General features: G+C 42.3%; 1 pseudogene; it reads right to left on the bottom strand.

The window, feature by feature from the left end:
* Nucleotides 1-5,557: 5,557 nt before the first annotated feature.
* LOC138401907 (coiled-coil-helix-coiled-coil-helix domain-containing protein 2 pseudogene) lies at nt 5,558-6,030 on the bottom strand (annotated as a pseudogene).
* Nucleotides 6,031-10,741: the final 4,711 nt, after the last annotated feature.

Raw genomic sequence — 10,741 nt, 5'->3', positions numbered from 1 at the left:
TGTTTGAATTATTACATTTTTTAAAAAAGACTTCTAGAAATAAAGAAAAAAAGTAATAATTTAGTTACCTCCCAGGGAAGGGAAATTTCTCACAAGAGGACTGTTTGGGAAAATCTCTATCCTAAGATTTGTCATTATCATTACAACAGTGGGTTTTTTTGGCACACCTGACATGGGTATATGCAGTGCTCCAATTAGAAAGATAATTTCCTGCTAGTAAGTTGCACCTGAAAAAAGGCCCAAGTATTGTCTGAAGTGTACTGACATCAAAATAAAATGAAATAGAAACCTGCAGTATTCTTTATTTTGGATTTTGAAGTATAGAGAAAACAAAAATTAGTTCTTACTTTGATTACTCAGATTAACACAGATAACTTTTTAAAATTAATGTTTAAGGCTAAGAAATTAAAGCAGTAGACATAAGTAGTAAAAAGAGAAAAGTAAAACCTTCCCTCCCCATACCCATAGTCACTTTCACTAAAAACAATTATTATCAGTTTCTTCTGATTTGTTCCAGAAAATAAGTAACTAAATAAAATATACACATATGCATGAAAGATTATATAAGTTCCTTTTTATATATTTACACAAAGAGAATATACCATTCAATATTGTTCTGCACCTTGCCTGGTTGTCATTGTTACTACTGTCTCGGAGAGCTAGCCACTATCAGCAAAAAGTAAAAAGAATATCTACCCAGCGTGTCTTCATACTTTTTCAATAGTACACCATTATATAGGTATATCAAGATTTAGTCAACCAGCAACCTATTGGTAGACATTGTGGTTATAAAATGTTATTTTTTTTTCCTATTGTGGGTTTGGTTCTAGAAAAATATTATTTTCAAATCCAGCATAACCAATACCTGAAGTTCAGAACAACTTCAGCACCACCCTTATTGATTTGCTGAGCAAATGTATACAGCACACCCTACATGACAGGTCCCAGATAAGATTCGGGAGCTTCATTGGCAAACAAGAGGGCGAGATCCTGCCCTCCCAGAGTTTACCAGGTGAGAGGAGTTGAATAGCAATGACTACCAGCGTGATATATGCTTTAGTGGGGAAGCCCAGTTAACTACAAGACCACCAACCCACAGTGAGGATCCACAAAGTCTTGAGGTCCACAACAGTAATTTAGATGATTTGTAACAGTTTTCTGAGCTTTGAAACAGATTTCCTTACAGAGGCAGAATTGTGGTGATTCAAGTCTCAATATGGCCCACAAAACTCATTCATCCTGTTAAAAAAAAAAAAAACTGTCCAGCAATGCTGTACACTATACAGTATCCTTTCAACAAAAATCCATGTTTACTAAATCAACCAGAGTTGGGCGTTTGTGTCTAAAAATTAATAATCTTATCTGATGAAAAAACATAATAATCTGAATCCCTGGCCGGACTTGGTGGCTCACACCTGTAATCTTAGCACTCTGGGAGGCTGAGGCAGGAGGATCGCTTGAGCTCGGGAGTGAGCTATGATCACGCCACTGCACTCCAGCCTGGGTGATAGAGTGAGACTCTGTCTCAAAGAATAAAGTACCAAATTGTCTCTCAAAATGGGACTAGTTAAATAGAAATTATAGTTCAGTGGAACCATACAAAAAGTATAAGAATCAAGTCTGGAAAGGTATGCAAAATATATTGTTCTCTGAGAAAAAAATTGATAAACCAAATATATAAATAGGATTCTATATTTTTAAATACATTATTAATAAATATTAGTAGTATTAAGCTGTCTATGTAAGGTTAGGATAGGCTTAAAAATAAACTAGGAGAATAATCCATTATCAGTTGTGGGCCTTGGAATCTTGGGTTCAAAAGGAACTTCCACTTCTTAAATTATATAATTTTGCAAGTAGGTCATTTTTATAGGCAGAAAAAAAAAAGAATCCATATTTTCCCGTGATCCTAACTTATGGAAGAATCTGTCTGCATACACACAATGTATTAATGAGACAGTTATAAGTTGCATTTATAGACCTTGTTGACTGTTATGTATAACTTATGTTTGAATGATCCATGACATAAATGTTTTTTACTCCAATTTTTTCAATTTTTGAGGCATAATTTACATGCAATAAAAGCAGCCATAGTAAGTGCATAATGCAATGCATTTTGACATATGTGACCATCACTACAATCAAGATATAGACTATTTCTACCACTCTTCCTCTGTTAATCACCATTTGCTCACCTGGACTCTGACAGCCATTAACCTACTTTTTAATACTGTAGTAGAGATTTGTCTTTTCTAGAATTTCATATAACTGGAATCATACAGTGTGTCCTTTTGTGAATAAGGTGTTTTAACTCAGCAAAATGTTTTTGAGACCCATCCATGCTGTTGATCATAACAGTAGTTTATTACTTTTTATTGCCAAACAGCATTTCGTCGTATGGATATGTCACAATTTATATGGATAAACATTAGAATTGATTTCAGTCTTGGGCCAATACATATAAAAGCACCAATGAACATTCTTGTATAAGTCTTTTGGGGACATATGTTTTAATTTTTCTCAGATAACTACTTGGAAGTAGAATTGCTAGGTCATATGGTAAGTTTATGTTTTACTTTTACAAGAAATTGCCAAACTGTTTTGCAAAGTGATTGCAACATTTAACATTCCCACCAGCAGTGTACAAGGGTTTCCAGTTGCTCCACCTACTTGCCAATTTGGTACAAACACGTTTTGAATAAATAAACAAGAGAATGAGAGTTCTGTCTCCTGGGGGCAAATATCTCCCCTTGCACAGGTGACCCAGAAGTCCCTCTAAATTCATAGTTCACAGTGGGAAGAGACAACATGGTTTAGGGTAGCAAGGAATAAAGTAGAAATAATGACAAGCCCGAACTTCACTTAACGTCTTGGGTGCCTTATTTTTACTGGCCTATATCCAGCAGCAGAAATAAAAAAAAAAAAAAATTTAGTTTTTTTGTGTGTGTGTGTGTTTTTTTTTTTGAGACAGAGTGTCTGACTCTGTCATCCTAGGCTGGAGTGACACAATCCACAGTGACACAATCATAGCTTACCGTGCAACCTTGAACTCCTGTGCTCAAGTGATCTTCCTGCCTCAGCCTCCTGAGTAGCTGGGACCACAAGCATGTGCCACTATGCCCTCCTAGTTTTTTTTTTTTCTGTAGAGACAGGGCCTTGCTGTGTTGCCCAGGCTGATCTAGAACTCCTGGCCTCAAGTGATCTCCCTGCCTCTACCTCCCAAAGTTCTGTGATTACGGACCTAAGCCACCACTTCGGTTTATTTTTTTATTTTTATTTTTTTACTAGTCCCCTGTTGAAGGGAATCACTCCAGTTTAGAAACATTTTATTTCTGACCAAAAAAGGCAGGCAGGGCATGGCGATCACAATGTCAGCAGAAAGGGTTTAATTTTTATTTTTACTTTTTTTAAAGAAAAGCACCCCACCCCACCCCACAACAGAAAGGGTTTAGATTAGGCTTGAGGAAGATCAGCTCCGTGGTTTACCAGGAGACATCTGTATGAGAGGATTAGATGGAGTTCTCCTCAGACAGAGTTGCTCCAACCACAGTTTGAGAAACATCCCTCAGGCCAGGTGCGGTGGCTCACGCCTCTAATCCTAGCACTGGATGGAGAGTCCAGGAGTTTGAGGTTGCTGTGAGCTAGGGTGATGCCAGGGCACTCTAGCCCAGGTGACAGAGAGAGATGCTGTCTCCAAAAAAAAAAAAAAAAAAAAATCCCTCAATGCCCCCCCCATCAGAATCATTAAAGGGCTTGTTAAAAATTTAAATTTCAGGTCAGCCCAGTGGCCTGTGACTGCTTGAGGCCAGGAATTCTAGACCAGCCTAGGTAACATAGTGAGACCCCATCTATACAAAAAATAAAAAATTAGCCTGGGGGAGGCTGAGGCAGGAGGATCACTTGAGCCCAGGAGTTGGAGGTTGCAGTGAGCTATGATCATGCCACTGCACTCCAACTTGGGTGACAGAGTAAGACCCTGTCTCTAAAATAAAAATAATAATAGTATTTTATATTTCTGTTCTTAGACAAACCCCTTTATCCCAACACACCAGCTTAACTGAATCTGAATTTCTGGTGTCATGATCTAAAAGGCCCTTCTGGGCTCTGGCAGATTCAGCATTGGAATTTTCAGTAGTGGAATTTTGATAAAGTCTTAGGGGAGAGGTGTTGCCCTGTCCTCCCAGGCTCTGCCAAACTCAGGGCCCTGCCAGGCTGGGGGAAGGGAATCCCTCTCTTCTAGCCAAAGCTGTCACTACCCAGTCTGAGAAGCCAGCGTGATTCCTGCTCCCCAAACTCCCCTGTCCTTGTTCTCTTGAACTGTCCTCTGCTCCCCGCAGCCTCAGCCCCTGCTCAAGACTAGGGATTTTCCCTGACAGAATGCAGCTTTTCCTTGTGGTTCTAATTGTCAACTTCTTCCCTTCCCCCCACTTTTACTTCCCAGCAAGAAGCTGAGTAGAGTCACAGATTCCTGGCCCCGTGCCTAGCATGGATTCGGACAAACGGAAGGCTCTCAGTTCATACTTGCAAAATTACATCAAGGTGCTCGTGATTTTTATCTCTGGCTTGAAGTAGTCGATGGTTTTGTTCAGGTGCTGATTTATAATAAACATTAAAAGGCAGTTTTGTTTAGCTGAAACTAATTTTGTTTTCATCGAATTGGATTGCTTTTTACTCTCTGGCCTTGTATCCTTTGCACTGCCCTCAGCCCTTCTTCAGCTTCCTCTGTCTTTTTAGGCTGCTCCATGCTTGATCTTTCTGGCACTTTTTTGGGTGCACCGAGAGGCAACTCTGGCAGTGAATGAGTCCCTGGCATCCAGCAAGCACCCCATCCCAAATACTTCTTCCTGCTCCACCCATCTTCTCAAATACCTCTGGTAGGAAGGTGCTGTTATTATTTTTTAATTTAAGTGGGGTATAATTATACACCATAAAGTGCATACACCTCTTTTTTTTTTTTTTTTTTTAGACATAGGGTCTCAATCTGTCATCCAGACTGGAATGCAGTGGCTTGATCGTAACTCATTGCAGCCTCATACTCCTGGGCCCAAGCAATCCTCCAGACTCTGCCTCCTGAGTAGCTGGGACTACAGATGCATACCACCACACCTGGCTAATTTTTTTTTTTTTTTTTTTTGTAGAGATGGAGTCTTGCTATGTTGCCCAGGCTGGTCTCAGACTCCTAGCCTCAAGCGATCTACCTGCCTCAGCCTCCCAAAGTGCTGTGATTACAGATGTGAGCTACCACACCTCACCTAATGACTTTTTAAAATAACAGCTTTTTTTTTTAAAAAAAAAAAAAAATCACTACTTTTCTGATTAACTCATAAAGAATAACATCACTACAGCTGCGTTAAGGAGGCCACACCAATCATTTGCCCAGCCCCAAATTCTTTGCCATCCCATGTGGAACTTCTACACAGTAAGAACACCCTCTTTCATTGCAATTCTGAAGCCAAGAAGCAAGGAAGTTTAATGACGCAAGAGGTTTAACTGATGGTTTTACACTTTATACTTTCACTATCAATTACATTTTTATGCTAAATTAACTTGGTCATGAGAGCCGATTTCCCATTTCTTCAATCTGAACTTCTTGATTAGGATAATCCATTTACAAGTCTGCACTGTTTCAGCATCTCATTGAAACCCTCACAGAGTTTTCAATCACCCTGGTTCCAAGATGAAACTCCAAAGACTGTTTCATCTCAGAAGGACCGAGTTGCCAGGGCTGTGCTGGCTGGCTTCCCTGAGGCTCTCGGTGAGTGACGTCAAGGTTTGAAGGGTCAGCATTACTTCCCCCCGTGAATTCTCCAGTGATGGCAGGACCCAGTGTGTGTGCCTAACAGCAGAGCCCACAGCCACACCACCTGCAGCGGTCGCCATCTGGGCCATCAGACCTGGCTGCCGGGGCACAGCAGCAGGTGAGCCAACTGCAGATGGTGAGGTTAGTGCTGGCCTAGACATGGTTCTCATCTGAGGTGCTCAGCTGGCTGGAAGGCCCATTCAGGAGGTGCAGCTGCAGCTTCCACGCATCACAGGTGCTCAGTGGCACGGCCTCTAGAAGCTTGAAACTCTAAAACAGCTTTATTGAGGTATAATTCACGCATCAGACAATTTACTCATTTAAAGTATACCATACAACGACTTTTTAGTGTAGTCACAGAATTGTGCAATCATCACCACAACCTAATTCTAGAACATTCTCTTCTGTGGCAGACATTAAAAAAAATAATTCTAGAACATTTTTGTCATCTCCAAAAGAAACTCTGGACCCATTAACAGTCATGCTCTATGCCTACCCCTCTATCTCTGTGCCTGGCCTGGCAACCACCCATCTGCTTTCTGTCTCCATGGATTTGCCTATTCTGACATTTCATATGAATAGAACCATACAACATGGACACTTTAAATTGGGGTCTCACTATGTTGCCCAGGCTGGTCTTGAACTCCTGGCCTCAAGTGATCCTCCCACCTCAGCTTCCCAAATTGCTGGGATTACAGGCGTGAGCCACCATGCCCAGCTAACGTGGAGACTTTTGTGACTGGCCTCTTTCTTACTTTCTTTTTTGAGACAGGGTCTCGCTCTGTCACCCCAGCTAGAGTGCAGTGGCATCGTCATAGCTCACTGCAACCTCAAACTCCTGGGCTCACATGATCTTCCTGCCTCAGTCTCCTGTGTAGCTGAGACCACAGGCATGCATCACCACACCCGGCTAATCTTTTCTAGTTTTTGTAGAGACAGGGTCTCATTTGTTGCTCAGGCTGGTCTCAAACTCCTGTCCTCAACCGATCCTCCTGCCTCAGTCTCCCAGAATGCTAGGATTACAGACATAAGCCACCATGTGGGGCCTGTGTCTGACTTCTCTCATGCAATACCTTGAATGTTACATTCATCCATGTGGTTGCATATAACCTTACTTCATTTCTGTTCATTGCTGTATACTATTCCAAATAAGTTGGGACTATATTACAATTTATTATCCCATTCTACTGTTGATGAACATTTGGCTTGTTTCTGGTTTCAGCCAAGTATGAATATTCTTGTTCTTTGTTAGATAGGATGTTTGTTTCTGCTAGGTGTACACGAAAGAGTGAAATTGCTGGCTGAGCTGTAGAGTATGGCTTTATTTAGCTTTTGGTTATTAAAAGTTCCAGCCATCCATGTGTACATACATATCCCCAGCTTGCATGAGTTATTAATCCTTAGCCTTGGCTTTTTTTTCAACTAGCCTTTTAATTTCTACCTAAAAGTTTTAGGGTTCCATCTTCTATTTCTCAGTCACCCAGGGTGTAACTCCGGCACTCACCCATTAGCCGGCCCCCTCATGATTACCCAGAGGGGCTTAGATAATTGACAACGTGGGAAGAGGAAATAGGACCTCTACCAGGGAATTGGGGGAAGATAGCTATTAGTTAGGCAAAGGACAATGTCTGCCACGGAAGGACACATACCACACACCCTTGTATGCCTGTGGACTTAGCTCTTTCAGGGCAGACTTTAAATATCCATTTTGTTTTATTTTTTTTGCACATAGTCACAAGTATATTCATCTATTAGTAGAGAAATATTTTGTAAAACCAATGCTGAAAGCCAGTTTCCTAATGGAGGTGCCAGGCCCTGAAACATTGTTGGTATATCCTCAGGCCCCAAAATGTTTACATTAGTCAGTTTTGAAGCAGGGAGCTAGAGATGTTGCCAACTATTGTTGGAGAAGAGGAAGGATGAAGGAGGGATGTGTGTGTGTGTGTGTGTGTGTGTGTGTGTGTGTGTGTGTAGTGTACTGTCCTGTTTGAGCAAGGAGGAAGAAGCGCAAAACTCCAGCTGACATCCGTGGACTCATGCATATTCACGAGCAGGACTGGGATTGGCTGGGAGGCCTCAGAGCATGCTGGGACATTTTCCAGGCTGCAGCGTTGCTGGGCAGAGTTCTCAGAAGCTGCCGCCCCTCCTCGGGCAGCTTCATCCCTCAGACGCCTGCGCAGACCGTTCCTGTGTCTAGGGGAGGAGACTTCGTAGGGTACCTTGCATCATAGTCTGATTTTCCAAGAAAGCCCTCAGTTCCCTCCCCTTCGCCGCCTAAGAAAGTACTTCCCAGTTTCCCAGGGGGAAAAAAACCTTCATGCTAAATTAGTATTTTTCAGAGAGCGGTTTGAGGATTGGCAAGATAAGTAGCATGGGGGGAGGCCAAGGGGGAGAGGACTAGTTAAAATGCAGATTCCTAGGCCCACTTTGCAGCTACTGCATAAACATTTCTATGGTGGCATCCCAGAATATTCATTTTAGAAGTTACAGGGTCATTACTGTGCTCAGTGAAGTTGGACAACCCCTGGCTTAAGTGATCAATTAAAGGAAAATTAATAACACAGACACATTCTTCAGACTATGTCAAGCCCCGCCCATCCACTCCTACCAAATGGAATATCTTACAGTTCTACCCACCCACTCCTCCCTCTTCCAGGACTTCCCAAACACTGTTTCTTTGTGCCACAACCTGTCTGACTTCCCTCAGCCTTCAAGACTTGCCTTTGATTTTACATATTCCAAAAAGCCTTCCCTGAACTCTGAGTAAGCTGCCCCCCTCTGGACCCCATTGCCTTCTGTGAGTGTCCATTCTGAGCCCCTAGAAAGCTGCAGTATTATTGCCTGGGTATATGCCCATTGCCCCATTAGACACAGCGAGCTCCTGGAAGGCGGGGCTGACATCTTACTCACAAGTGTGTCTTTGGAACCTAGCATAGGGCAGTACACCCAGTAGGCATTCAATAAATGTTGAGTAAAGGTTGGGTGCAGTGGCTCATGCCTATATCCTAGCATTCTGGGAGGCTGAGGCAGGAGGATCCGTTGAGGTCAGGAGTTCAAGCAAGACTCCGTCTCTAATAAAAATAAAAAAAAAAAGATTAGCCAGGCGTGGTGGTGAGCACCTATAGTCCCAGCTACTCAGAAGGCTGAGGCAGGAACGAGCCCAGGAGTATGAGGTTGCAGTCAGCTATGATGATGCCACTGCATTCTAGCCTGGGCAACAAAGCGAGACTCTGTCTCAAAAAAAAAAAAAAAAGAAAGAAAGAAAGAAAGAAAAGGAAAGGAAGTGTTGAATAAAGGGAAGAGTTTATGTATTATGATTTGTGCTTTTCGTGCCCATTTAAGAGATCTTTGCCTCCCCAAGATCACAAAGATACTCTGTTTTCTTCTAGAAGCCTTGTTTTATCTTTTACATTTAGGTCTATGACTCATCTTGAATTCATGTTTGTGTACGGTGTAAGTTAAAGGTTTTGTTCCATTTACTGAGAGAAAAATTCTTTCCTCAATTGAATTGCACTTGGGACTTTGTCATAAATCAAGGGACTGTATATGTAGAGTCTATTTCTGGACTTTCTGTTCCACTAATCTATCTGTTTATCCTTATGCCAATTCTCCACTGTTCTTATGGCTGTAGCTTTATGGCAAGTCTTTTATTTATTTATTTTTGTAAAAATACGGTCTCACTCTGCCTCCCTGGCTGCAGTGCAGTAGCCTGATCATACCTCACTGCAGCCTCCAACTCTTGGGCCCTAATGATCCTCCTGCCTTGGCCTCCCAAAGTGCTGGGATCACAGACGCACACCACCACGCCTGGCTAATTCTTTTTTTTTTTTTTGAGCTGGAGTCTCACTCTGTCACTTGGGCTACAGTGCCGTGGCATCAGCCTAGTTCACAGCAACCTCAAAATCCTGGGCTCAAGCGATTCTCCTGCCTCGGCCTCTGAAAATGCTGGGATTATAGACGTGAGCCACTGCACCTGCCCTGAAACTTAAAAAAATTTTAACAAGCCCTCTAACGATTCTTGTGCGGCTTGGAAAGTGTTTTTTTTTTTTGTTTGTTTAATTTTAATTAATTTTTTTACAGGAATTGCAAGCATAGGGTATTTCTTAAACTATGGTTGGAGAAAGTCTACCTAAGGAGAATTCCATTTAATCTTCGCTGTAAATACACCTGTCTCCCGGTAACCCAGGAAACAGATCTTCCTCAAGCCTAATAATCTAAATCCTCTTGCTGCCATCGTGATCACCATGCCCTGGCTGCCTTTTCTGGTCAGAAATAAAATGTTCCTAAGCCGGGTGTGTTGGCATACCTGGGTCTTGAAATCTGGTAATATAAGTCCGTCAGAATCCTGAGTTTCCACACCAAAGATGTCAGGATGGGAGTCTGCCCTCGGTTCGTGGTGTGCTCTTGGCCGAAGAATGACCACCAAAGTGGCAAGTCCAGACTATTGTCCTGGTCCCCTGACTCCTTTCTTGGAAAAATCACCAGCAAGGCCAATATGACAGAGCTGTTTCACAAGAGCAACTTTTTATTGTAGGATAAAACAGGTTTGTGTCCCCGCCTGGAGAGAGACAGACCAACTAATTCTCTGGCTGACCCACTCACTTCCTCAATTGCTTCTCGGTTTCATTTTATTAGCCCAGTCTGGAGGCAGGCTCTCAGGAGGTGTGGGATGGTTTCAAATGATCAACAGGTGTCTTCAAGATTCCATCTGCATATAGGAGCTCCCTCTGAAAAAGCCCATCTTGGGGGGGGGGTGAACACCAATGCAGATTCAAGCTAATGGTATATTACTTACCCTTAGGTTGCTCTAGGTCACTTTCTAAAGCCTATTATACCTAGGCTGAGGAATTCCTAGATTGACAAAGCATTCCCTCCTTCCCCAGGTACAGCAGTTGCTTAGGATAGGCTTAAGGATGGCACATTCCAAAATGGAGTGCCTGC

The sequence above is a fragment of the Eulemur rufifrons genome, chromosome 21 (assembly GCF_041146395.1).
Source record: "Eulemur rufifrons isolate Redbay chromosome 21, OSU_ERuf_1, whole genome shotgun sequence".
Lineage (NCBI taxonomy): Eukaryota > Metazoa > Chordata > Mammalia > Primates > Lemuridae > Eulemur > Eulemur rufifrons.
The sequence above is the reverse complement of the archived record's forward strand: the minus strand, read 5'-3'. Positions and strand labels throughout refer to the sequence as shown.